The sequence below is a fragment of the Thrips palmi genome, unplaced genomic scaffold (assembly GCF_012932325.1).
Source record: "Thrips palmi isolate BJ-2018 unplaced genomic scaffold, TpBJ-2018v1 HiC_scaffold_18, whole genome shotgun sequence".
NCBI classification, from domain to species: Eukaryota; Metazoa; Arthropoda; class Insecta; order Thysanoptera; family Thripidae; genus Thrips; species Thrips palmi.
In genome coordinates this window covers 19,896,754-19,922,393 of record NW_023144627.1, presented here as the reverse complement: position 1 = coordinate 19,922,393, position 25,640 = coordinate 19,896,754, and the positions used below count along the sequence as shown (strand labels likewise).

At 62.3% G+C, this 25,640-nt stretch overlaps 1 protein-coding gene across 3 annotated transcripts in view; it reads left to right on the top strand.

Annotated features, from left to right (window-relative positions):
- The window catches only part of LOC117644236 (brain tumor protein), a 60,508-nt gene that overhangs the window by 22,981 nt on the left and 11,887 nt on the right, over positions 1–25,640 (top strand). The window contains exon 1 of one of the 3 annotated variants that reach the window (XM_034383512.1): positions 17,473–17,493. The exons of the other annotated variants lie outside the window; for them this stretch is intronic. The gene's annotated coding sequence lies outside the window, so the exon portion shown is untranslated. Of the gene's footprint in view, positions 1–17,472; positions 17,494–25,640 lie in introns of those variants that run through there. 3 annotated transcript variants of the gene reach the window in all.

Here is a 25,640-nt window from a genome sequence, read left to right as displayed (position 1 = left end):
TTTGTTTACGAAGGAGGGCGCGGGGGCGGCGCGGCGCGGGGCGGCGCGCGTTCAGAAAGAAGGTCTAGGTGACGTGCTGCAGCATTTGGAGGTGCCCTTGGCCAGCCAGTTAGGTAACCGGCGGGAGGCAACGGCTACGGCCTAGAAGCGGGCGGGGCACTGGCGGGGCGGGATGCTGGCTTCCTCAGGAAGAGAGAGAGAGAGAGAGAGAGAGAGAGAGAGAGAGAGAGAGAGAGAGAGAGAGAGAGAGAGAGAGAGAGAGAGAGAGAGAGAGAGACTCCGGTGAAGGATGAAATAAATTGGCACTTGGCGAAAAAGGGAGGCAAGGTGAAGTGCTTTCCAGCTGCTTTTTCCAGCCGCTGGAAGAGTAGCCTCGATTGCAGTTGGGCCGCTGACAGCGTGCTGCCACAGTGTGTTGCCCATGTGAGGACTGCGAAGGAGGTCAGCCGGCACAGGGGCGGGGCGGGGCGGCCGGGTTCAGAGGGAGGGGGTGCGCGAAGGATTAACAGTATCGTTTCAATCAATCAGTTTCTGGGCGCCAGTAATACGACAGCGCACTGCAACCCGACCGGCGTGTGCCTCAGTGTGTGTGCGTGTGTGTGTGGGAGAGGGGGGCGCGGGGTCTCGCAAGCGGCGGCGGCAGCGTTACATAATAGTTTTGCAGCTGCCGGCGCGGCGCGCGCCTCGCGCCGTGGAGCGGCGCCCGGAGTCGCCCGCGCGAGGGAAGGGGGGGGCACAGTGGGCCAGAAGACCGGTGGAGGAGGCCGAAACTCTAGACGCGTTTTGAGCTCCAGAGTCGCTAAACGGGCCTCGAACCGAACGTGTGACCCCACCGGGTAGCTCTCCGAATGAGGAATCCATTGGTGGGGTCACACGTTCGATTCGATTCCTGTTGACTCTGGAGCTCAAAACGCGTCTCGAGTTTTGGCCGCCTCCACCGGTCTTCTGGCCCACTGTGAGGCGGCGCGGCGGTGGCGCGCTCTGTCGGCGCGCGCCCAGTGAGGCTTTGTCTCGCTAATGACGCTTGTGATGTTCGCCCAGCTGTTTTGATTAAGTTTTTTGTTGTCGTTTTTTTTTGGCGTGCTTTGACACCCGGTGCGTGGCGGTGAACCCTACTCATGACTCATCGCGGCTTGTCTTTCCTTGTTGCAGGTGAGGGGCCCGACCCGCTCGGCGTGGAGTAACGTAAGCACGAGGCAGTGCAGCCAACACGTCAAGACTATTCACGATTAGTCTGATCCAATTTGCCGCGTGGGTGATTCCGTACGTAGGGGCCGTTTTAGCCACCTTAGAAAGTCACGTAATCAATCTTGCTTGTTCGACCGGAATTTTGCCTAGATGGCGTCAATAGGACACCAGGACGACACTCTGAGCGTGGGCGAGCTACAAGTTGACTTTCGTTTTCTCCCCCTATAAAATATGACGAAATTTACCGAAAATATGACGGAAATTACGCTCGACGGAAATTACAAACAGATGTTTCTAGCTCACTACAAATGCCCATCGCCTCAGATATATGCTATAAGTTTGGCACACTAGTCCGACGTCAAGACACGCCCTTTCACGTGTAGGATGACTTTCTAAACCCAATAGGAGAGGGGCGAGAGGGGCATACGGAAATTACATCAATTGTTACAACCCACCGTTTTCACACACAACTTCCACTCGCACACTCACCCCCCTTACTTTTTCGCCACCGGGATTCGTTCATAAGGTAAACAGACCATGCTGATTCTAAATACGGCGGTGGTTTTCAGCAGGGAGCACTCCTAGTAGTTTTTATGGTGGTAACTTTGAAACTACTAAGGCAAAAGTCGGAGTACGGTGGACATTTTGTACGCGTTCTGAAAGGACACTTCCTATCAATATACGATCTTAAAATTCAAGCAAGATAGTCACTATACGTTAGAGATTTAATGGGTGTGTGTGAAATTCGAAGATAAGAATGGAACAAATGGTTACAGAGCCGCAAAGTTGGTGCAAGGTGCGAATGGACATGACGGAACTTACAAAATTGACCCTTTTGGCCCCCCTCCCGCGTCACATGTTGGCTTTGAAAGTCCATATACAAAGGGAACAAGCTAGTCTGGTGCCAAACAAGATTCTTAAGTGCTTAAATGGGCTGCACTCGAATAAATTTGCCCTGGGGAGGGTGTGGACACGAAAACGCCCTCTACGCGCGGAATCGCCCGCGTGCAGTTGTCTGCCTGCCTGCCTGCCTGCCTGTCTGACCGTCCGTCCGCCCGCCCCTCTCGAATGCTGTTGCTGCCGATTGTATTTGCATAAAGTACTGTGTCTCTCCTCGCCGCCCCTTCCAAAAAAAGAAAGAGAGAGAAGGAAAAAGCTTGCTAAAAAATAGAGGCGGGTTTCGGCGCGGGCCGAGACCAAGAGACGTTGAGGGGAAGAGAGAAATAAAAAGAGGAATCGATTCAATTCTGACGAGGCGTTGGCGTGGCGCCCCAACACATTGGCTAACTTTCTTTCTTCATTGCGTCTCTCTCTCTCTCTCTGTGTCTCTCTCTCTCTCTCTGTGTCTCTCTGTGTGTCTCTCTCTGTCTCTCCGTCTCTCCGAGAAATAAGAAACTGGAATAAAGAAGCAGGGGGGCTCCAAACAAGCAGCCGATTCGCGCGTCGTCTTGTTATCCAGCAAATTCGCGAGACGCTCTTTTACGGAAGCCTGCCTGGGGCCCTGCCGGCCTGGGGGTGGTATTACTGCTCCGCGTGCCTGCCTTTCAGTGTGCCGGGGGGTTGGCCGCCCTGCCACGCCTCGAGCGCGGTGTCACGTTTTCGGGGTGTGTCAGGCAGAGCCGGATCGACGAGGCGCTGGCAAGTGCCAACTTCACGGGATGAAAATCTTGCTCTATCTCCGGAACGGGGCGAGTTACAAGCATCACGTACGGGACCAAAACGGTCAGAAATCAAATTTTGAAGCGAAGTTGTCCAGTGCGCGGGGCTCGTAGCTCTCGCCGTTCGCGAGATAGTCTCGCGACAAAACAGTGTGTCTGTCGCGTTGGCAGTTCCGGGGCGTTCCCGCCGCGTGTGGCTGCCCTTGCCATGCTGCGCCGAAATCGGAGTCGGACGCCATCTCGGGAGACAGACGTCATCGGGGTGGCTATAATTGGACCGAAATCGGATTTTTTTTCCCTCCGAAAGGGACTTTTTTTCCCTATCTCTGTCTCTCTTTCCCTCTCTCTCTCTCTTTCTGGTAAGTTTGTCGTCCCTTTTCGCGGCTGCTTGCAAAGACGGAGATGGCTTCCCACCGCGCAAAGATTTGAGGCATATTTTTCAACAAGTTCTCCTGGAAATACCAGGATGTGTTCTCCTGCAATATCCAGGATATCTTTTCATCAGTGCACGCGCGAAAAGTGGACGTTCGTTTTTTGACTTGCGGGCCTGGCGGCCTGGCCTCCCGGGCACGTCTTTCGGGGGAAATGGTCGGGCCGGGGAGGGGAGGGGGGGTGGGGGGCAGCTGATGGTTTCGGAAACTCGATTTCCCTGCCATCTCCTCTCTACTCCGCGGGCTCCGCGGGTTCCGACGTGACGAGCAGACTCGCCTTCAACATGCCCACCGTCACGGTGGCGGGAAGCCTCTGTGCCCGGCGTGGCGGGCTGCTGCTGCTGGCATTGACCTTCGATTCCGTGTCGGTCCGTGTCCTGTTCCGGAGCGTGCTTTCTGCCCGGCGCCGAGCCCGGACCACTGGCACGCGAATAGGCAATGGCGTAGGGGGCCAGATGGTCACAAATCCCGGACGCGTTTTGAGCTCCAGAGTCGCTAAATGGGGCTCGGAACGAACGTGTGACCCCACCAATGGATTGGTCTGCGAGCGAAGAATCCATTGGTGGGGTCACACGTTCGTTTCGAGTCCTGTTTAGCGACTCTGGAGCTCAAAATGCGTCTAGACGTTTGGCCGCCTCCACCGGTCTTCTGGCCCACCGTGCGCGGTTTTCCCCCGCCCCAGAGGACGCCGTGGAGCAGGTGCCCTTCCGCCACCCCCACGTCCTCCCCCACGTCGTCCACGTCGTCATCATCACCGTCGTCGCCACCCTCGACGGGCCGCGGCGGCGTGGCGTGGCGGCGGCGAGTGAGATAAGACGCTGACGTATCTCAAGGCGCTAGAACCGCATCGACCACCGCCCTGGCGTGTGGGAGGGAGAGAGAGGGAGAGAGAGAGAGAGAGAGAGAGAGAGAGAGAGAGAGAGAGAGAGAGAGAGAGAGAACGTGTGAGTGTTCACCCCCTCGCCCGGCTGTACGAAAATAAAGTTGGGTCCGTTCGTGTGTGTTCGTGGCCAAAACTCCAGACGCGTTTTCAGCTCCAGAGTCGCTAAATGGGACTCGAACCGGACGTGTGACCCCACCAATGGATTCCTCGTTCAGAGAGCAATCCATTGGTGGCGTCACACGTTCGGTTCAAGTCCCATTTAGCTACTCTGGAAATCAAATGCCTTTCGAATTTTGGCCGCCTCCACCGGTCTTCTGGCCCACTGTGGGGCGGCTGGCTATCTTCGTTAGGGAATGCACATGCACTTTGGATCGCACGGCCAGGTCTCGTTGTCCGTGACTCGGCGTGTGTTCTGGCCGCAGCCGTTTTAGCCGCTCTAGTTGTACTGTATGGGGCGGTTGGTGAGTCACGGTCTTGAGTTGGCCGCCTGAGCGTCTGGTCCGGAGTGTGACTAATAGTGGGGCGACGGGCGGACTCGAACCTTGAACCTCCACAATGGAGCGTCATCGGTCTCAGTTTGAGCAGGGGAGCGTTTGGAACGGGCAGGGCTCCTTTTTTCCCCCCGCCGGGTGGATTTATCGGTCCAGCCGCCCATACATTCCTCAACTCCAATTCGACACTTCTCACTTTCGGCGCGAGGGGAAGTTTTTCGAGGGCGCGCGCAATAGCATGAGTAAGTTTTCCCGGCTAACCTATGACTCGCTGGGCGCCCCGCTCGAGTGCGAGAGAGACAGCGCTCGGTGGATACCGTTTTTGATCGATTATACCGGCAAACTGCCACATCAAGCGTTCTTCCATATCCCGGCCCGATATGCCTTCTCACCCGGCTGACAGGACACCCCCCACCCCTGAGGGAAGCGCAGGCAGGCCTAAGGGCCCCGCGAGGTCCTTGGAGACTGACTGACAGCTTGCGGCGCGCGCGGCCGGGGCGGGCACGCCGGCCAGGGTGGCACCCGATCATCGGATCAGGACGTATCAACGTCGTTCCTCGTTCTCACGTCGTTCCCTCCTCCTCCTCCTTCTTCTTCTTCTTCCTCTTCTTCTGCCCCCCCCCCCCCCCCCCGCGGTTTCCCCCTATTGTAGGGTAGGGCTCTACTTGCGCCACAAATTCAACAGGTCTTCGCCCCCACCCCCTGTTGGCAGCTCCGGCCGCTGCCCCCGGCACGTGACCCCCACCCCCTTCCCCCACCCCGTTCCCCCCGCCCCCTCCCCCCACCCTCTTCCCCCTGCAGCACGTTCTCTACAGCCCTCCAGTGTGTGGTGCCCGGCGTGCCCGCGGCCCCCGGCGGGGCAGAGTGGCCGAACCGTGCGTTTTCTCCGGCCTTTCCCGCGCTACCGGCCCGGAAAAACGCAATCCAAACTGTTTGTTGACGACGAGGTCGGCGGTTCGAATACCCGGAAAAAGGGGGGCGGCTCTCCTTCTTCTTTTTCTCGGCGCCGAATGTTGGCAGAGTCATGCCCCCTGTGTGTGTTCGGTCTGTGTCGTTTTAAGGGGGACTGGGGCGCTATCCATCACAGGACGGGGGTGCTGGCTGCCAGCTCGGGCTGCCCGCCCGGCTGGCTGCCTGCCTGGCTGCCTGTTCGTCTCTGACAAAGACGTACTCACGCCATTACCATAATGGTGAATCAAGATGGTCGCCACCGCGCTCTGCTGGTGCTTGTTGCAAACTGCGCAAAGCACTGGGCGGCCCTGGCGCTGGGCCGCTCGGAAGGTCTTTGAAGGTCGTTTCAAGGTCTCCCGGATTGTTTCAAGGTGCTTGGGGGAGTGAGTAAAGCCTGGAGCCGGAGGAGAGAAAAAAGCAGCGGGGCTGCCGGGATCATGGCACGGCCCCTTGCCCTGGGTTCCCGCGCGCCCTCCGTGCCACTGGAAAAACAATCCGGACTCGGTGCGGAAATCGTGCAGAAAATTGGGTACGGGGCTTTCTTCCTGGTTCCGTCGTCGCCACTGTAAACAGGTATGGAAAACTTCCGTCGTTGGTGAAGTGCGGATTGACCAGACATTTCCCTCGCTCTTTCTGCACGGTTTTCTACCGGTGTGGATGCCAGTGAACCTTGCCGAGGGCGTCTCGAGAGCGCCTGCCTCCAAGGCCCTACCGCCCTCCCCGTCGCTCTTTCTCTCTCGCACCACCGCGAGTGCGAGAGAGACAGCCTGCTGGGCCCCTGCGGATGTGGGTCCGGGGGTGGGGGAGGCTCGGGGGAGGCGGGGAGCGATCAGACGAGAGACCCTCAGGTGGAGCCTTGGAGCCCGGGCCAGTCGCGTCACGGCCATCACACTGTAACTTCGATAAAAAATGATGCATCTTTTCGGAATTTTGTTTGTGTCACTGTGCACAGTGGGCCAGAAGACCGGTCGCGTCCGGGATTTGGACCGCCTCCACCGGTCGTCTGGCAAATCCACTGTGCAGCGCCACAGCCAGACGGAGGCGCAGGGCGGCAGGGCGTCGCTACACTGCCAGTACACTACGCTGATGCATTTTTAATCCGCAGGGGGGCTGCAGACTGCCTGAGTGTCTGGCGGGGCGGGAAGGAAAGTGGAGGGCGGTGAAGGGAGACAGAGAGAGAAATAAAAACAACTGGAAGCGAAGGGCGGAAACGGCTTGGCCGGCCGGGGAGAGACAGAGACGGAGAGATAGAAGGTCGGGATAGGGCCGGCTGGGGCAGGGCCGGCCGTTCGTTAGATTACAGGGACGAAGGGAATGGAGGTCCTACGATTCGACGAAAGCGAGCAGAGCGAGGCAGAGCTAAAAGCCCGCCCGGAAACGGTGGGACAGGGGCAGGTAATCGCCACCCCTCCCTCCCCCCGCGGGGTGGCTCGCTATCTGTCACGAACACATTCACGACTGCCCGGCGCGCCGCGCCTCGGCCGGCCTCGGCCCCTCAACAAGGCCCAAGAGTCGTTTCGTCGCTCGCTGTCTCTCTCGCACTCGCGGGCGTCCCGCGGGGGCCGCGGGGGAGCGAGAGAGACGGAGCGAATGGGTGGTTGGGCGTGCGGTTTTCTGCCCCGGTAATTGAGTCCGAAAGAAACCACCTGCGGGGCGGGGTCCGGAAAAAAGCGCGCTGTCTCTGTCGCACTCGCGGGGCGCCCCGGAGGGTCCGCGCCGTCCGCGGGGGTGCGAGAGAGACGGTGACGCTTCGGAACGGCGCGGCCGCGGCGGCAGCTGCCGGCAAGGGTCGTTGGCTGTGGGGTGAGTGAGCGCGCAGCGCCACCGCCACCGGTCCGCCCGGTCGGTGGTCGGTCGGTCGGCACGGCGTTCCACCCGCTGGACGCTTCGCCCCGCCGTGCCCCGCCGTGCTTCGCGCTTCCCTCCCTTTCATTTCTTTTTCCGACGGCTTCCTCGCCGTCCCTTTGTTGTCCGCCCTTCGGGCCTTCAGCCCCTTCGGCCCCGTCGGCCCCCAGCACCGCACAGTGGGCCAGAAGACCGGCGGAGGCGGCCGAAACTCTAGACGCGTTTTGAGCTCCAGAGTCTCTTAGCGGGACTCGAACCGAACGTGTGACCCCACCAATGGATTGCTCTCCGAACGACGAATCCATTGGTGGGGTCACACGCTCGGTTCGAGTCCCATTTAGCGACTCTGGAGCTCAAAACGCGTCTGGGGTTTTGGCCGCGTCCACCGGTCTTCTGGCCCACTGTGCGCCGCCAAGGTCCGGCCGGCCGGCCAGCCCTCCGGGCGGCGGAGAAATTCGCCGCCATTTATTTTCGGTCCCGAGAGGAAAGCCCGGATATTGCCCGGCGGCCAGGCTGAGGTCGGCAACCCTTTCGACACCGGTGCATCGCGGGGAGTTTTGCCTACCCTGTCTCGCTCCACGGCGCTTGGCGCTCTGTCTCTCTCGCTCCGTGACTCATAGTGTGCCACCGGTGACTCACTCCGAGCTCCCCTTCGCGACAGTCACCCCTCCAACCACCCCCGCGACACTGCCTTCACCTGCCGACGCCGACTCGTGTGAACAACCTCGTTTGGACAGCGCGCCAACAACAACGGAAACCACGCGGGTCCAGCGGCGCCGAATCGATACCGGATTATCCGAAAGTGAAAGTTCCGGGAAAGTGTTCGGGAAAGTCCCGGAGGGGTGCCGCCGGGAAATTGATGGGAAACCCTTTCAAATCCATTAGGCGGTTCTTTCTGTGAACGGGGACTAACAAGGGCCTAAGTGCTTGGGGCTGGCGGCGGCGGGGTCGAAAGGGTGGCCCCGCCCTCGGGCCCCGCCACTGCAACGAACCGGCGCACTCGAAGGCAGACAGAGAGCCGTTAGGGGGTTAGGGGCTTGCCCGCCCGGCTCGGCCGGCTCTTCAGAGGACTGTCGGGGTGCGCCTGCAGGGACAAGTGCCCCCCACCCCTGCCCCCGCTGCCGCCGCCGAAGTGTCGCTCCCGTGGGAACCCGCGGCACGTACAAACAACGGTGGCGTGGCCGTGCCGTGGCCGTGCCGGCGTGTCGCTTTGACGGACAAGTTCGGGAGTTCGGCCTCAGTTGAGTTCAATTTGGCGGCCGGAGCGCCTCGCCCGGCCTCGCCGCGCCGCGGGCCGCGAGTAACACCCTCCGACAGGGGCGGCCCGCGTGAGCCCAGCACGCGTACTGGCTTGTCACGGCCAGTCACGAGTAGTCACGCACGCGCCTGTCCTTGTCAGTCAGCCTCGCCCTTCGGACGGCCCTCCGGACGGCCCGAGCGCCATTCAACCGCACAGTGGATTCGCCAGAAGACCGGTGGAGGCGGCCAAAACTCTAGACGCGTTTTGAGCTCCAGAGTCGCTAAATGGGCCTCGAACCGAGCGTGTGACCCCACCAATGGATTCCTCGTTCGGAGAGCAATCCATTGGTGGGGTCACACGCTCGCGTCGAGTCCCATTTAGCGACTCTGGAGCTCAAAACGCGTCCGGGATTTCGGCCGCCCCCACCGGTCTGCTGCCCCACTGCGCCTCAAGCGCCGGGCGGCTGAGTTCGACGTCGGCGCGCTATGGCGAATTGTGCGTGCGGAACCCCGATCGGAAACGCCGTCATCTTCTTTTCGTTTTGTCCGTTTCCCAGACCCGTTTCTTTTCATTATTCTACACCAATATCTGAAGCAGCATCGGGCTGATTCATCGGGCTGATTCCCCAGGAGGCCCCGCCCCGCCCCACCCCACCCCGCCCCGCCCCGCCCCGCCCCGCCCCACGGAACTCGCGACGATAAAATAAATACATGTCCGTCCGGCTGCGTGCTGCGTGCCGCGTTGCACGGCGCCCCCGTCCGTCCGGGGCAGTAAAAGAGCGCGGTATGAAAAATTGGACGGTCCGCGACGTGCGGAAGGCAAGGGGTATGAAAAAGTGGGCAGCGGGGACGCTAGGCAAAGTGAGGAACTAACTGGTCGGTGGTCCAAAGTAAAGTCCGTTTGCGCCACTGCCTGGCGCTGACTGCTGACAAGCTCCCCTCCTCCAGGGGCGGGATTACAGTGGAGGAGGCCCAAGCCAGCCCAGGCCAGGCAGGCAGGCAGGAAGGATGGAACTACGGGGTTCAGGTCCCAAATCGCCTTACGGCTCCAGCGTGGCTTCCAGGGCTCAGTGTTGCCACACTGGTACACGGCAAAAGTACCGCCTGGGATTCCCAGACGCATCATGGGGAAAAGGGCCTATTTTCCAGGCACCGCCTGGGAATCCCAGGCGGTACTTTTGCCGTGTAGGCAAAAATTCCCACGACAGGGTTGCCAACCCCAGCCCGCCGAGTAGGCGACTTTGCGAAAGCACAGCAGACGACGTAGTGCCTAGCGGGCTGAGGTTGGCAACCCTATCGATACTGACAGGTGCGTCGTGGGGGTTTTCGCCTACTAGTGTGGCAACACTGGCGGTGTTCCCCTCGACGGGGGAAGTGTCCGCACTGGTCTGCGCACAGTGGGCCAGAAGACCCGGTGGAGACGGCTAAAGACGGCCAGAACTCAAGACGCGTTTCGAGCTCCAGAGTCGCTAAATGGGACTCGAACCGAACGTGTGACCCCACCAATGGATTGCTCTCCGAACGAGGAATCCATTGGTGGGGTCAAACGTTGGATTCGAGCCCTTTTTAGCGACTCTGGAGCTCAAAACGCGTCTAGAGTTTTGACCGACTCCACCGGTCTTCTGGCCCACTGTGCTGCGGCAGCCGAGCGGTGGCGCGCCCTGGCGGCCGAGGGTGGAAGCACTGCAAGCACACTGCGAGCCGCAGCGCTGCCGGCCTACCTGCCCCTGCCGGCTCCCTACCTGCACAGCTGCACTGTCTCTCCGTCTCTCTCGCACCCGGCGCCGGTCCGGCCGGTCCTCTGGGGAAGACGAGGACAGACAGACGCAAGTCATCCCACTTTGTAGTGTACCTGCGGCCCAGCATCTCAGCGCCTTCCAGCTGCACCATTTCGAACCGCGCGCACACCGCGCACGCAGAGCGTGACAGAGCGACAAGATTCTTACATTTTTACTCCCCCCCCCCTCTTTTTTCACTTTTCCCGCGTCTAAACGCGCTGCGCGTGTCTTGAATGTAGAATGCGTGCGCACACACTCGCTCCGTGCGGCGCGGCGCTGCTCGACGTGTGTGTTTACTCTTTTTCCAGTCATCGTCGCTTGCGGTGTACTCGACCTTGAGGGTGTGCTGAAGGTCGGGGTGCTGCACCGGTGGGTGCAGCACTGCAGTGGGGATGGGGCTCGGAGCCCCCGAGGGGCACACACACACTCACACACACACTGCTAAGCCTATGCGATCCGCACCTCCAGCTGTTGTTGCCTGCCTCCGGCTCTTGGGGGCTAAAACTGGAATGCCGACTCTGTGTGTGTGTGTGTGTCTGTGTGCGTGTGTGTGGCTGCGGCAGCGGAGCCCAGAGGCGGCGCTCGTACATGGCTGCAAATCTTCCCAGAAAAGACTCGAACAGAACTGCGACGAGTATAACCTCTTTTTTCGACTGTCGGAAAGAGGTGGGAGAAGTTGCTGATGCTGCTTTGGGTCCTTCTCTCGATGTGTTCCATTTTCTGGTGTCGCGTCCACATCGTCCACACACTGTATTTGTTTGTCAGTGTAGCCGCCTACCTGTGCCTTTGCTTGCCTTTGCTGCACCTCGACCGGCCGTTGCGAGCGAGGGAAGGCGGCCGCCATTTTTTCCGCTCCTCTCCCAGTGCCTCAGCAGACTGATTCCGAACGGGAATCGGTCTGTCTCTCTCGCACCCTCCCGGCACGCCCCGCGAGTGCGAGAGAGACAGAGCGAGGCCTCCCACTCAGCCTGCTGCTACCCGGCCGCCCCACAGTGGGCCAGAAGACCGGTGGAGGTGGCCAAAACTCCAGACGCGTTTTGAGCCCCAGAGTCGCTAAATGGGACTCGAACCGAACGTGTGACCCCCCCAATGGATTGCTATCCGAACGAGGAATCCATTGGTGGGGTCACACGTTCGGTTCGAGTCCTGTCTAGCGACTCTGGAGCTCAAAACGCGTCTGGAGTTTCGTCCGCCCCACCGGTCTTCTGGACCACTGTGCGCCCCCAGCCTTTCCCCGCCCGGCCCTAGCCTGGCTGCTTCAGGGAGGCTTTTCGGAAGAATTATGTATGTGTAGGGAGGGCTGCGGCTCGGCACGGCCCGGCCCGTTCCCCGCCCCAAGGCCCCGCCCGCATCCCGGGGGCGTCGGGGCGTCGAGGGGAGGCTGCCCGTCGAGCCGCCACGCCGTCCCTAACCACATCCCGTTGCTGTCGGCAGCGCGCAGCGCGCTCAAGACGGGCCTGCACTGCAACCCCTTTGTTTTCTTGCGTTGGCCGCCCTGGACGGGGCAGTCCCGAGGGTCGGTTGGCCATCCTGGCGCTAAGCGCATACAAAAACACGCCCTGCGCTGCGCCCGGTCCCGCCACTCTGGCCGGCCTGTGTTTGCGCGGGGGCGCGAGGTTGGCACCCCTGGGCGGCGGAACACAGAATCGCTAAATGGGACTCGAACCGAACGTGTGACCCCACCAATGGATTGCTCTCCGAACGGGGAATCCATTGGTGGGGTCACACGTTCGGTCCGAGTCCCATTTAGCGACTCTGGAGCTCGAAACGCGTCCGGGATTTCGACCCCCTCCACCGATCTTCTGGCCCACTGTGCGGTGGATTCAGAGGTGCGTCTGCGCCGCTCCGCCGCTCCCCGGACCGTCGTTTTGAAAACGTGGCTGACCTGGGTCGTAAGGGGGATTCATTATTCAGCCCCGGGCTGCCTGTAGCCCCGCGACCTGACCCTGGAGCCTGCGGAGCCTGCAGCCGGACCCCGACGGGCCCCCGACGGGCCACAGGAGGCCCCGGTGGGGTCCTGGCAGCGTCGGCCCGCTATCCCGGACGACAGGCTAGCCAACTAACCAACCCCCTACCCCGGCCGCGGCCCCGCCGCCCCGCCCCTGCCGCTCCCTCCGGTGCGTCCACTGCGTACTGCGTCCACTGGTCCCCGGAGCCGGCTTATATGAACCCCGGCCGGAAGCGGGGGCGAAGCGGAGCGCAAACTCCGGGCCGGGCATTTGACTAGCCCCGATTCCGGCGGTGGGCTAATCAAGAGGGAGAGAGAGAGAGACGAGGAAGACCCCGAGGACCTGGAGGTCGACCCGGGTCGACCTATGAGGTTGACGGCGGCGCTGGAATCCGAGCAGTCCCGGACCACGCGGCTGATGACCTCCATGGGGATGGTGGAGGAGTGCGGGTTCAACTCCGGTCACATCTCTCATTCATGGGGGAGGCAGGCAGGCAGCGAGCCAGGCAGCGAGCCAGGCAGCGAGCCAGGCAGCCTGCGGTCGACTGTACAGTGCCTGTCTTGCCCGGCTCAGGGCTCTCGTTACCTGCAGACCGATCGCGACGGTCACTCTGTCTCTCTCGCACCCACACGGGACACCGCATGAGTGCGAGAGAGTGAGAGATTCCGTTCCGCGAAATCCGGCCCGCTTCCCGTAACGCACTCAGTGAATTGTTGTAGTAAGAGGCTTCGCTTCAAACAGTCTTTGGTTTTCTGTTTTCTCGCGAAAAGAAAGCCCCGTTGTGGCCGGACGGACGGTCAGCAAGGTCCACTGTCCGAGAAAGGTTCACAGTGTACCCACTGCCCCGCTTCTGTCTCTCTCGCTGCTGAGCGGCAGGTTGTAAATTTTGCGAAAACGAGAACAAGGGGAGTACACTGGGAGTCCTGCGTCCGTCCCCTCGACGGGTTTTGCGACGCTTTCCGCAACGTCAGCGACTCGGTAGCGCAGCGCCCCAAGTCTTGGCGGCCAGAGCATGACCGGGTGGGGCGGGGCGGGGCGGGGCGGGGCGGGGCGGGGCGGGGCGGGGCGGGGCGGGCTCCCACACTGCCACACACTCGCACAGCCCCAAGCTCAGCACATGTTCCCTGTTCCACATCCCTAATGCCTTGGCGATGCCTTGGCCGCCGACGCTCCTCTGCCGCCGTTTTTGTGAGGGCTGAGTCGTTCTCGTCGCTCTGTCTCTCTCGCACTCATGGGGCGTCCCGTGTGGGTGCGAGAGAGACAGAGCGACGGCCCTCGGAATCGGTCTGAGACTCTGACGAGCAGCTTGCCGGAACCCGACCCGGCTAGGCAGCAGGCAGCAGGCTAGGCCGCCCGGCGGGGAGCGTCCCTTGATTAGCTAAACTGGGGGGATTTTCGTTTCGCCACGTGATAGGCGGACGTTCCCCAGGGCTGGTCTTGCAGTGGAGCGGCAAGGCGTCCTCCTAAGCCTCATCCTGCTGCACCACATCCACGCCGAGGGCGTGGCCGGTCGTGCTGCTGGTTCTGATTGTTGGCAGAGTCTGTAGGGTTGGCGAGGTCTGACGGCGCGACGGCCTGACACACAGACAAGACCCCGTTGTCGCTTCAGCCCCTCTAATGAGGTGAGGGTTGTCGCACCGAGCCGAGCCGGGCACAGTGGGCCAGAAGACCGGTGAAGGCGGCCAAAACTCCAGACGCATTTTGAGCTCCAGAGTCGCTAAATAGGACTCGAACCGGACGTGTGACCCCACCAATGGATTCCTCGTTCAGAGAGCAATCCATTGGTGGGGTCACACGTTCGGTTCGAGTCCCATTTAGCGACTCTGGAGCTCAAAACGCGTCCGGAGTTTTGGCCGCCTCCACCGGTCTTCTGGCCCACTGTGCGGGGCCGGGCCGGGCCGGGCTGGGCCTTTCAAGCCAGCTCTACGCGATTAAAAGTAATGACTGTGAATTTGGTGAATTGTGCGCGGAGCTGCGGAGCCCACCGGGGGAAGCAGGGTTTCGCTAAAGCCGAGGGTTAGGGCGCCGGCGTCGTCCACCACCCCTCCGGCCCTGCATGCCTCGAGGCATGCCTGGTGCCCTTCAGTCAGCCCCCGGCCCGGCTGGCTCAGCGGCAAATTTAAATTCCAAATTGGCGCGTGTGGGAGACACGGGACACGGCGACGCGGTGCGTGCGACGCAGCAAGTGTTTGTCGTGGCGTGGCCTGGGGCGGCAGCGGCGTCGCTCCGTGGCGCACAGTGTGCCGGAAGACCGGTGGAGGCGGACAAAACTCCGGACGCGTTTTGAGCTCCAGAGTCGCTAAACAGGACTCGAACCGAACGTGTGACCCCACCAATGGATTGCTCTCCGAACGAGGAATCAATCCATTGGTGGGGTCACATGCTCGGTTCGAGGCCCATTTAGCGACTCTGGAGCTCAAAACGCGTCCGGAGTTCTGTCCGCCTCCACCGGCCCTCTGGCCCACTGTGGGGCGCCGGCGGCGCTTCCCTGCTTTCGGCTCCAGCAGTGCCGTGCATTCCGCGGTGGATATTCCTTTTCCCCGCTAAGCCTCACCGACCCCGCACATCTGTTGACATGCACGCCGTGGGGCCTGCGCGCTCCGCGTCTCTCGCACTCGCGCGGAGGAGCGACAGAGGCGAGCCCCTGCGAGGCGGGCCTGCCGCCCGCACCTCTGTCCGCTGTGCTGCCTACCAGGCGCTCCCCGCCCTGTCTTGCTTCCCGCTCTTTTTCCCGCCATTTTCCGTCCGCATCGCTCCTCGCTTTCCCGCGCCGATTTTCCCGCCTCCCTTCCCGCCGCCTTGCTCCTTCAGTCCGAGCAGTGACGAGGCCGTTTCTCCCTCATTGTTTATTTTCCCCGCATCCTTTTTCATTTTTGCTGTCTCCCCGTCGCTTCCCCCGCCCCTCCCCCCGCGGCGTCTGTCTCTCCTTGTGCGACAGCGGCGCGCCGCGCGCCAAGATTCATCCATCCTTTTGCGGGGCCGAAAGGAGCCCCAAATAAATCACCCTCTTTCTGCCAGCTTCTGCCCCGTGCGAGTTTGCCCCCTCTGGCTGCGGCGCTAACTGCTGCGGAAGAATTTTAAACACACGCCATGCGCCGCGGACTGATTCCCCGTCTCTCTCGCACCGGTGCGCGACGCGCCGTGAGTGCGAGAGAGACAGAGCGACGACTCGGCTGCCGTGCCGCCACATGGTAATTCGGCCCACACGGCGCATGCGGCGTATACGGCCGGCGTGCCGAAGGGAAGGGTTGTGGGGATGGCCTGAAAATCCATCCCCCGCCAACCACGTTAGTTGGCTTTGGGACCATACAAACAAATCAGTCTGTCATGGCGTGGCGTGGCGCGGCGCGGCGAGCCCAGCGGCCATGCATGCGTCCAAACTCCCCAGTGTGCTGGTGTGTCCGCGCGGTAAAATACGGCTGAAATTATTGCATTGCGCGTGCGCGGCGCTCGTTGCTTCGAAACCCCCCCCCTCTTCGCCATCCCAACCCGCATTGAGGAGCGGTGAGTGACAAAAGATTTTTGGGAAGGGGGAGGGTTTTTGCTGCCCCCCTCTCCCTCTCTCTCTCTGTTAGTGTGTGTTTAAAAAGGGAGGGGGGGCTATCTATCTCTGTTTGCGCTCGTGCTTGTACTTCCGCGGGCCGAAAAGAAAATACTACGCACCAACACACTGACACACGAAACTCACTCACACACACGGACACGGCCGAGGGCCAAACTACATCTACACATGCACGCGGGTCCCTTATCAACCTTCAAACGGTCGCATGCACCACGGCGTCATACATTCGTCTGCTGGTCGCCCTAGCCTTTTTTTTTGTCGTCTGCTTTTTTTGTTGTTTTTTTGTTGTGCTCACCACAATTTTTCATCCTCGTGCGTGACACATTCCTCCCACGTGGCCTCTGGCCAGGCCAGTCAGTCGCCGCGTCCTCGGCCGCATCGTCATGATGCAGTGTAGGATGGAGGACGGGCAGACTTGACTCATCTTAGCGCGAAGCCGCCGAGACGGCCGAGCTAGCTGACTCTGCGCCGCCACGCCGCTCGCCCGACCCGACCCATGAGGAGATGCGAGCCAGGGTTTCTGCAGGCTGAGTCCAAGCAGCGCTCTGTCTCTCTCGCACGCACGGCGCGGCCCGTTGGGGTGCGAGAGAGACAGTGCACTGTGCGGAGTCAGCCTGGGGCCCCCGCTTATCTGACGGTGTATCTGCGACGCCCTCGACGGGGCCCTAGCCCGGGCCTAGTCGAGGGTGTCCAGATTTGTGCGACCACCGGCAGCTCCAGGGCGTCGCACAGTGGGCCAGAAGACCGGGGGAGGCGGCCAAAACTCCAGACGCGTTTTGAGCTCCAGCGTCGCTAAATGGGACTCGAACCGAACGTGATTCCTCGTTCGGAGAGCAATCCATTGGTGGGGTCACACGTTCGGTTCGAGTCCTGTTTAGCGTCGTGTCGTCGTTCACTGGAAAATACTTTGGGGAATTTTAGGTCCTTCAGTCGGCCTGAGGAGGTAGCGGCGGGCGTGGTGCTCTACTCGTCTCACAGCCAGTAGACTACGCCCTGCGTCGAGGAATAGGGCAGCATTGTGTGGGCGGGGCGGGGCGGGGCGGGGCGGGGCGGGCGTGGGTGGTACTTGACGTGCGGCCGGCTGTCCGGGCCGACGAGCCCGTACACTGCTGTTACAGCCTGCCAGTTGATGAGGCTGAGTAGCGCTACTGGAAACTGTCTCGGCTGCAGCGCCTGCAGCGCGCAGCCATGGCGCAGTCCAGAAGCCCCGAAAAGGCTCCGAGTGTGAGGGTCATCTTGATGCGTTCATTTGGTGCATGTGGGGCGGGCCAGCCGGGCCGCACAGAGTAGAGCACAGTGAGGCTTCCCGACTGAATGCCCCCAGCTGTTCGTACTAGCCGCCCCCAGCTTGAACGGCTTTGTTATCGGTTCTGTTCTGCCTACGCACTGTACGTACCTACGTGCGTTCTGTATGCAGGGAGGCATTTATACTGACGGCGCGTTGTATTGTGTTGCAGGTGTGTATCCGGAGTCTCATCCGAATGCGGCGTGCGGCCCGTGACGCCCGTGACTCAGGCAGTGAGTGGAAGGCTTCCACTGGAAGTCGCCGTCAACGGCCGAAAAAAGGAAGGAAATCGACAAAGCGGCGGTGTTTGAACCAGGGAACTTCCGGTCGTGGGTGCCGTCCGTTTGAATGCGCGTCGTAACGGCGAACGGCGTGTCTCTGCGGCGCTCTGCGGCCACGCCAGGTGCCTCCATGGAGGCCTCCGTGGAGGGGCGCCGGCCGGGCCGTGAACGGGCAGGTGCTGGGTCTCGGACACGAGCCTGGACGGGCAGGTGTACAGTCCGGGCACCTGCCTGCGCACCTTCGGCCTGCTTGGCCCAGGCCGGGCGTAACCGTCTCTCGCGCCCAGCTGCCCCGTCACGCAGTGGGCCAGAAGACCGGTGGAGACGGCCAAAATTCTGGACGCGTTTTGAGCTCCAGAGTCGCTAACTGGGACTCGAACCGAACGTGTGACCCCACCAATGGATTGCTCTCCGAACGAGGAATCCATTGGTGGGGTCACACGTTCCGTTCGAGTCCCATTTAGCGACTCCGAAGCTCAAAACGCGTCCAGAATTTTGGCCGTCTCCACCGGTCTTCTGGCCCACTGTGCGACGCGCTGGGTCGTCGGCCGCCCCGTGGACAGCCCCATGAGTGCGACAGAGACAGCGCGGCAAAACGACGCCACACTGTACGACTGTACAGCACAGACGTGGCCGCCGTCATCTGGAGCATGGCCGAGGCCGAGAGATAAGCCGACGAGACTGGGCTTTCAATTAACGTTCAACGCCTCCGAGACCCCCGTCAGGCTGGTCAGGCAGAAGGAATGCCCCGCCGGCCGCCAGGGCCAGGGCGCGCCACCAGCGCGACACACTGCGAAACGGGCGGGCTGGCAGTGGCGTGGCGGTGCCGTGGCGGTGCCGTGGCGGTGCACTGCACTTCGGACTACACAAGGTGTTGGCTGTTGTGTGCGGCTTCGAAAATTACCCGGTACCGCAGCCAGGCAGGCGGGCGGCGGCACGGCGTGGCCAGGACCCTGCCCTCCCAGGCCCAGGGCAGCCCAGGGCTGGTACTCGGTGCCCCTCACCCCTTGCCCTGCCCTGCCCCATCCCGCCGGCGCGGCCGGTACCCGTCCAAGGCCACGGCTCGGCTCGGCTCGGCTCGGCCGGCGCCGTTCGGCTCGGCTGCTCGGCTCGACCCGACGCCTGCACTGTGTGTGCGCTGGGTTATGCTGGTTCGGTGAACCGTGCCGTGCCCCGCCGTACCCCGCATGGGGCCGCATGGGGCCCGCCGGCCGACCGACGGGCGGGGGCGGAGGAGGCCGTGGAGGAGGAGCATGGAGCCGCTCTGCCAAGGAAATCGCTCCCACTTTTGTTTACGTCTGCATTTTGCCCCTCCGGGACGGCGGTCTTCACGGTCTCCACGGCGAGCTGCAGGATCACCCTGTACGTACCTGGCCCACCTCGGGAACCTCGTGCTGCAGGCTGCAGCACCTCGTGCAGCCCCGCGGCCTGTCCGACTCCCTAGGGGAGGCACATAAAATCACGACTTTATTTCGTGTGTTTGATGCCAAAGCAGGCCAGGCAGGCCAAGCAGGCCAAGCGGTCCCCCTTCCCGCACCGCACAGCATCGCGCCCCGTCGCTCCACTCAATGGAGAGGCTTCCGGTTATTCCGGGCAAATGCGCCGAAAAGGCAACGCAAGGGAGCAACCGGCCGCGCGCTCGAGAGAGGGAGAAAGAGAGAGAGAGAGAGAGAGAGAGAGAGAGAGAGAGAGAGAGAGAGAGAGAGGGGGGGGGAGAGAGAGACTACAACTTCCAACTTCAAGTACACTACGTACTTGGACACTCTCGCGGTTCTCTCGCCGCATTCCCCGAGAAATTCCGTCGAATTTTCATCCCACTTTTCAATCGTGTTGTGTAACTACACCCGGGCCAACTAGGTCTAGGTCCTCGGCGCGGACGTGGTTACGGAACGACCCGAACAACGGAGTCTTTGTTGGTCCTTGTCGTTACACTGCTAATTGCTCGTTGTGGCGCGTTAGGCCCCTCGGCAAACAGGGCGTTCAATTTTCTGTCTGGCTGCGTTCTTTGTGGGCCCCGCCGTCTCTCTGTCTCTCCGCCCGACTTCCGTCCCCAGTGTGTGTGTGTGTGTGTGCGTGTGTGTGTGTCGTGTGTGCGGAAAGGGGAGGGGGCATGCACATGTAGGGACCTTGGGGTTCTGTGTGACACGACGCTGGGGCACTGCATCGCCTTGCGCGCGATATAAAAGCGGCTGTGTGTGTGCGTGTGCGTGTGCGTGTGTGTGTGTGCGTGCGTGAGCGTGTGCGTGCAAGACTAGGCGAGGCATCTCGGGAAATGCTTATTTTCCTTGGCGCGGCATTTACCCCTCTTCCTCTCGCCAGCTTCGCCTGCTTCGCACAGTGGGCTAGCAGACTGGTGGAGGTGATCAAAACTCTAGACGCGTTTTGAGCTCCAGAGTCGCTAAGCAGGACTCGAACCGAACGTGTGACCCCACCAATGGATTCCTCGTTCGGAGAGCAATCCATTGGTGGGGCCACACGTTCGGTTCGAGTTCCATTCAGCGACTCTGGAGCTCAAAACGCGTCTGAGATTTTGGCCGCCGGCCCACTGTGCCTCGCCAGCTTGTCCGCGCATCGGCTCGGCGCGCTGCGCTGCGCGTTCGGCGCACGAGTTGGCACTGAATCTCGAACGAGAACGAACGCGCGGTGTACGCGGCGCGGCTCGCGCGTCTTGAACGGATTCCCGCGCCGAGAGGAAATCGGTTTTGGGAAGCAAGTCGTTTCTCTGCGTGCGCGAGACGCTCCATTTGCGAGATGATGCTGCAGAGTCCTGAACGGATTCCCGCGCCGAGAGGAAATCGGTTTTGGGAAGCAAGTCGTTTCTCTGCGTGCGCGAGACGCTCCATTTGCGAGATGATGCTGCAGAGTCCTGAACGGATTCCCGCGCCGAGAGGAAATCGGTTTTGGGAAGCAAGTCGTTTCTCTGCGTGCGCGAGACGCTCCATTTGCGAGATGATGCTGCAGAGTCCTGAACGGATTCCCGCGCCGAGAGGAAATCGGTTTTGGGAAGCAAGTCGTTTCTCTGCGTGCGCGAGACGCTCCATTTGCGAGATGATGCTGCAGAGTCCTGAACGGATTCCCGCGCCGAGAGGAAATCGGTTTTGGGAAGCAAGTCGTTTCTCTGCGTGCGCGAGACGCTCCATTTGCGAGATGATGCTGCAGAGTCCTGAACGGATTCCCGCGCCGAGAGGAAATCGGTTTTGGGAAGCAAGTCGTTTCTCTGCGTGCGCGAGACGCTCCATTTGCGAGATGATGCTGCAGAGTCCTGAACGGATTCCCGCGCCGAGAGGAAATCGGTTTTGGGAAGCAAGTCGTTTCTCTGCGTGCGCGAGACGCTCCATTTGCGAGATGATGCTGCAGAGTCCTGAAACTCGAGTCCGGCGCGGAGTGCAGCCCCAGGCCTCGGTTCGCTCGGTTCACTCGGGTGTGTGGTACCCATTAGGAGCTAGGGACCCACAGTGGGTTGCCGTAGTCTCGCTGCGGGGCTGCGGTCGTCCCCGCCCCGCCCCTCCCCAGGTTGCACCAGGTTAGTACACCAGGTGAGCGAACAAAACGCATTGGAGCGCGCCGTGCCGTGCCGCGCCGCGCCGCGCTGTGGCATGGACTCCGAGTGCCTGGCAAAGTCCCTGGGCTCAGCCAGGGGACAATGCTCTGGGCGGGGCGGGCCTGGCGGGCCCCCATACCCCAGGTTCCTCAGGTATGCCCTCCGTCTCCGGGGCCCCCGGACCCCGGGCCGGGCGGAGCCCCCACTCAGGCTCCGGCGCGGTCCAGGGATAGGCACCTCACGATGCCTCCGGGGCCTTCTGGAGCCGGCTTGCAGTGTAGGATACCCTGCAGCAGCCGGCCGTCAAGTGCACAAAAACGAAAACCTTGGGCGGGAGTCGAACCCGCGCCAGCGCGGCGAGGCGCGGGGCCTGGGATGTGGGGTGGGTCAGGGCTTGGTGCGCGGCGAGGCGGCGGGCCGTGGCGCGCAGTGCCAAGCAGCCAAAAGAGCCAAAAGTAGCACCGGGGCCGCGGAGGCTCGCTCGGAGGGGAGCGAGAAGAGGAGGCATCTGGGGGCACAACCCCCAAATGCGTGCACTTGAACCCTGGCATGCCTACACTGTCAGCACCGCCTCGCAGTCCGTCTCTCTCACGCTCACAGGGCGTCTCTCCAGGGTGCGAGAGAGACGACGGCGAGGCCCTGGCCCGCTGCTTGCGTCAGTTCAAGTCGCAGGCCGGGCCGTGCCTTCGTCGACTCCAGGCTCCACCTCTCTCTCTCTCTTTCGCACTCGTGGGGCGTAGCGTCGCCGCGTGTGGGTGCAAGAGAGACAGAGCGACGGCCCAGTGTGACGCAACGCCCAGTGGCCGTGCATCCCGTGGACGGCGTGGACCCCACGCGGCCAGGCCGGCCAGCCACCTTGGCCAAGTGTTTTGGCAAAGGAGCGCGGCAAACGGCAAGCGGCGCAAAAGTCATGTCATTTCTTTGCCGCCTTTTGCGCGGCTACGCCGAGGCTCCGAGTGGCCACTCCGAGTGGCTGGCAGCGCAGGGACCAAGCGTGTGTGGCCTGTGTGTTTACGTCCGGTCCCTCTGCGCTCTTCGACCAGCCAGGCCCCCGCGGCGTGGCGGCCGCGTTGACAAGGTTGTCAAAACGGGGGCGTTGGGCGCGGTGACGCGGCGCGTGGACGCCGTCGTCTGAATTGGTCGTCGCCTCGTAAGAACCCTGGTTTTATAGCGTCGTTGGATTCCCGCCCGCCTACCTGGCCGCACCGCCGCGCCTGGCCGGCCGGGGAGGTGAAGGGACTAGCCGGCAGCGTGTCTGCGTCATCGCCGAGGTCGCCCGGCCGTGCCCGTCCTCGGCGTCCTCGTCCTCGCCGTCAGCGTCAGCGAGCCCTTGGACCAGAACGGGGGTAACGTTCCCGAACGCAGCTTCGCCGCGTAGTGTGTTCCGTCCGATGCGCGCTCTGGCGGCGCTCTGCGGTCGCTCTCTTGGGTCGCTCTGATCGCCTGGATGGTTCCAATGAAACCGCAGAGGACACAGGATGCGCGTAGGCCGGGCCTGCCGGGCCTGCCGGCCCCGGACCCAGGCCCTTGCCTTGCCGGGGGCGTCAACGCCGTCCTCCCATCCGTCTCTGTCGCTCCCGTTGGCGGTCGCCGAGTGCGAGAGAGACGACGAGGGACGCCCCTAGGAATGTGTGGCGTGGCGTCCTTTATCATGCCTCCCTCGGCCGGGTGGGCACCCTAGGGGCGGCCAGTCGGGGACCATCCCGAAGGCCGAAGGCTCGGCCGAAGGCAACCTCGTGCCTTGGCAGGGTAGAGGTAGAGCAGGCCTTGGAAATTGAATTTTGAAACTGGCGTCCCCGGGCCCGGGCAGGGCATGTGAGTGCAAGTCCCGCCGTTTGCGAGAAATCGGAACTTTGATGAGCCGAACCCCCTCGGTTCCCTGGCCACTTTGGCCGGCTGGAACTCGTCACCGACTGATCCCATTTGAACTTGCGGCCCTTACAGTGGTGGGCCTGGGCCCCACTGTGCGGTGCGGGCCACTTGCTTCTTGTTTCGGCAAGCCCGGCAAGCCTGAGCAGGCACACTGGGAAGCTGGGGCGGCAGTGGAGCGGGCGGCTTGTCTGGGTGGCGGGGCAGGCGGGGCCGCCTCCGAGCCTGCCCTCTCTCTCGCACTTGCACTCCCGGACGCGACCGGAGGGGCCCCTCGAACTGCCTCGCCCTCGCCCGCCTACCGCCCTGCTTGCCCTGCAGACTGAGAGTCGTTTTCGTCGCTCTGTCTCTGCCGCACCTCCACGGGGTGCGCCACGAGTGCGAGAGAGACGGCGACGAAAACGACTCTCGGAATGAGTCTGCTGCTTGGGCTGCTCGCCCTGCTCGCCCTGCTCGGGGGCGTGGGGGAGTGGGGAAGCGACGCAGCACCCTCCCCAAGGCCGAGCACTCCGAGAGTCTGGCTGCATGGCCGCTTGGCCTGGCTTGGCCGCGGATGCCGGAGCGCAGCAGTCCGATTCCCAGAGCCGTTTTCGTCGCTCTGTCTCTCTCGCACCTGCAGGGCCGGCCATGACAGCCCCGTGCAGTCCATGCGCCTCTTGTCACTGCCGCACTAGAGGGCCTAGGGCAGCCTTCCTGCGCACCAGCAGGGCCAGCAGGATATCGGTTGCAGCAGACAGGCCACCGGAGGCTATCGGATTTCTCGGAAGCCCGCATCCTACACGCGCACACACACGCGCAAAGCAAGCACACCTGCAGGCGTTTTCTCACAGTTTAACCGGGCCTGTTCAAACGCCTGCAGCAGTCTTTTCGATCGCTCTGTCTCTCTCGCACCTAACACGGGCCGGCCCATGAGTGCGAGAGAGACAGCGCGACGCTCCATGCAGGTCCCTCGCCATCTTCTCGACCTTGGCGACTCGGAGCGAGAGAGAGAGAGAGAAAGAGAGAGGAGGTGAGAATCCCCGGCCGGCCCCGCACTGCGTCTCACTGCGTCGCACTGCCCTCAGTGGAAGAATCCACTGTAAAGAACGCCACGGGCTGCAGTTCGCACTCACTCCCTGACGGGGCGCCCCGTGGGTGCGAGAGGGACAGAATGTGGCTGCACTTTCCAGGCCTCCGGGATCAAAATAGAAGCCTCCAGATCACAAGGATCGCGTTGAGGCAGCGCCAAGGCAGCGTGTGTCAAAGGGTTCGAGGGGACGGGGGTCGGGGAGACGCCGTGGGAAAGGGTGGGAAGGGAGCAGCAACACTGGTAACAAGCGGCGGGGGGTTGCTAGCGTTGCTAGGCAACAGGTATGACGTCACCACCGTCACGACGTCTAGGGGGCTAGGGGCAGCTTGGGGGCGCGCAGGGCGTCCCGGCGTCCCGCGTCGTGGTCCCGGTGACTTGGACGACTTACTGATGTTCCAAAAAGTGAACGGACGGGCCAGGCCGGTCTTTCGCCCTCCGATGCCCGATTTGGCATGGGATCGATGCTCCACTGTGTGGGGGTGAGACATGCCGGCTGTGCGACGCCAACGCACAGTGGGCCAGAAGACCGGTGGAGGCGGCCAAAACCCTAGACGCGTTTTGAGCTCCAGAGTCGCTAAATGGGACTCGAACCGAACGTGTGACCCCACCAATGGATTGCTCTCCGAACGAGGAATCCATTGGTGGGGTCACACGTTCGGTTCGAGTCCTGTTTAGGGACTATGGAGCACAAAACGCGTTTAGGGGTTTTGGCCGCCTCCACCGGTCTTCTGGCCCACTGTGCAACGCGGAATTCCGCCAGGAACGTGATTTTTTCAAGCAAGGCCCGATTTCCAGCAGTGCTTTCGTCGCTCTGTCTTCGTCGCACTCGTGTGGCGTCTCGCAGGGGTACGAGAGAGACGAGGCACCGAGCCGTGCCACGCCGTGCCGAGCCCCGGTCACGCCGCATCGCACCTCATTGTTAGCGTGACAGACACGTCGTTTATCTTTTGGAATTTCGAGTCGTCCTCGTCCTCCGGCCAGGCAGGCCGTGCCAGGCAGGCCCGCAAAGGGAGGATTCGGCATAGATGATGGGGACGCCGGCCGCACAAAAACTGCTGGCCTGCCTTCGAGTCCGAAAAGCAGCGGGAAATGGAAAAGAGAAAAATCGAAAATCCCCTGTCGCGGCGCTGTCCTGCGTCCGCGCGCCTGGCTCGTCCGAGCCGCCTTGACTTGGTCAGTGTTCGAACAGGGGGGAGCCGGGGCGGGGAGCCGGGTGTAGGTGGGCCTGCTTGGCAACGGTGTGGCGTGGCGGCCTGGCGCGGTGCGCGGTCTACCTGCCTGCCCTGGCCATGGCCATGGGGCCCATGTTGCCCGTGTTCTTGATGGTTCTTAGCGCGCCGAGCCGAGTCTGTCCTGTCGAGCAGAGTCTGGCTCTGGCCAGCTCTGGCCCGCCATCGCCATGCCGCCGTCGGCGTCGGCTGCTGCAGCCTTTCCGGTCCCGAAGTCCCGAACCTCCTCGTCTCGTCTCGCCGCGTCGCCCGGGCCCCTCGTCGGTCCAGCCGAGCCGCGGCGGGCCGAGCCGAGCGGGAGCCGAGCCGGGGCTCCCGAGGCGAGGCGAGCGTGCCGGGGAGAGGGTGAGGGGGCGGGCGGGGAGTGCGGGGTACTCCCGCCAATCGGCTT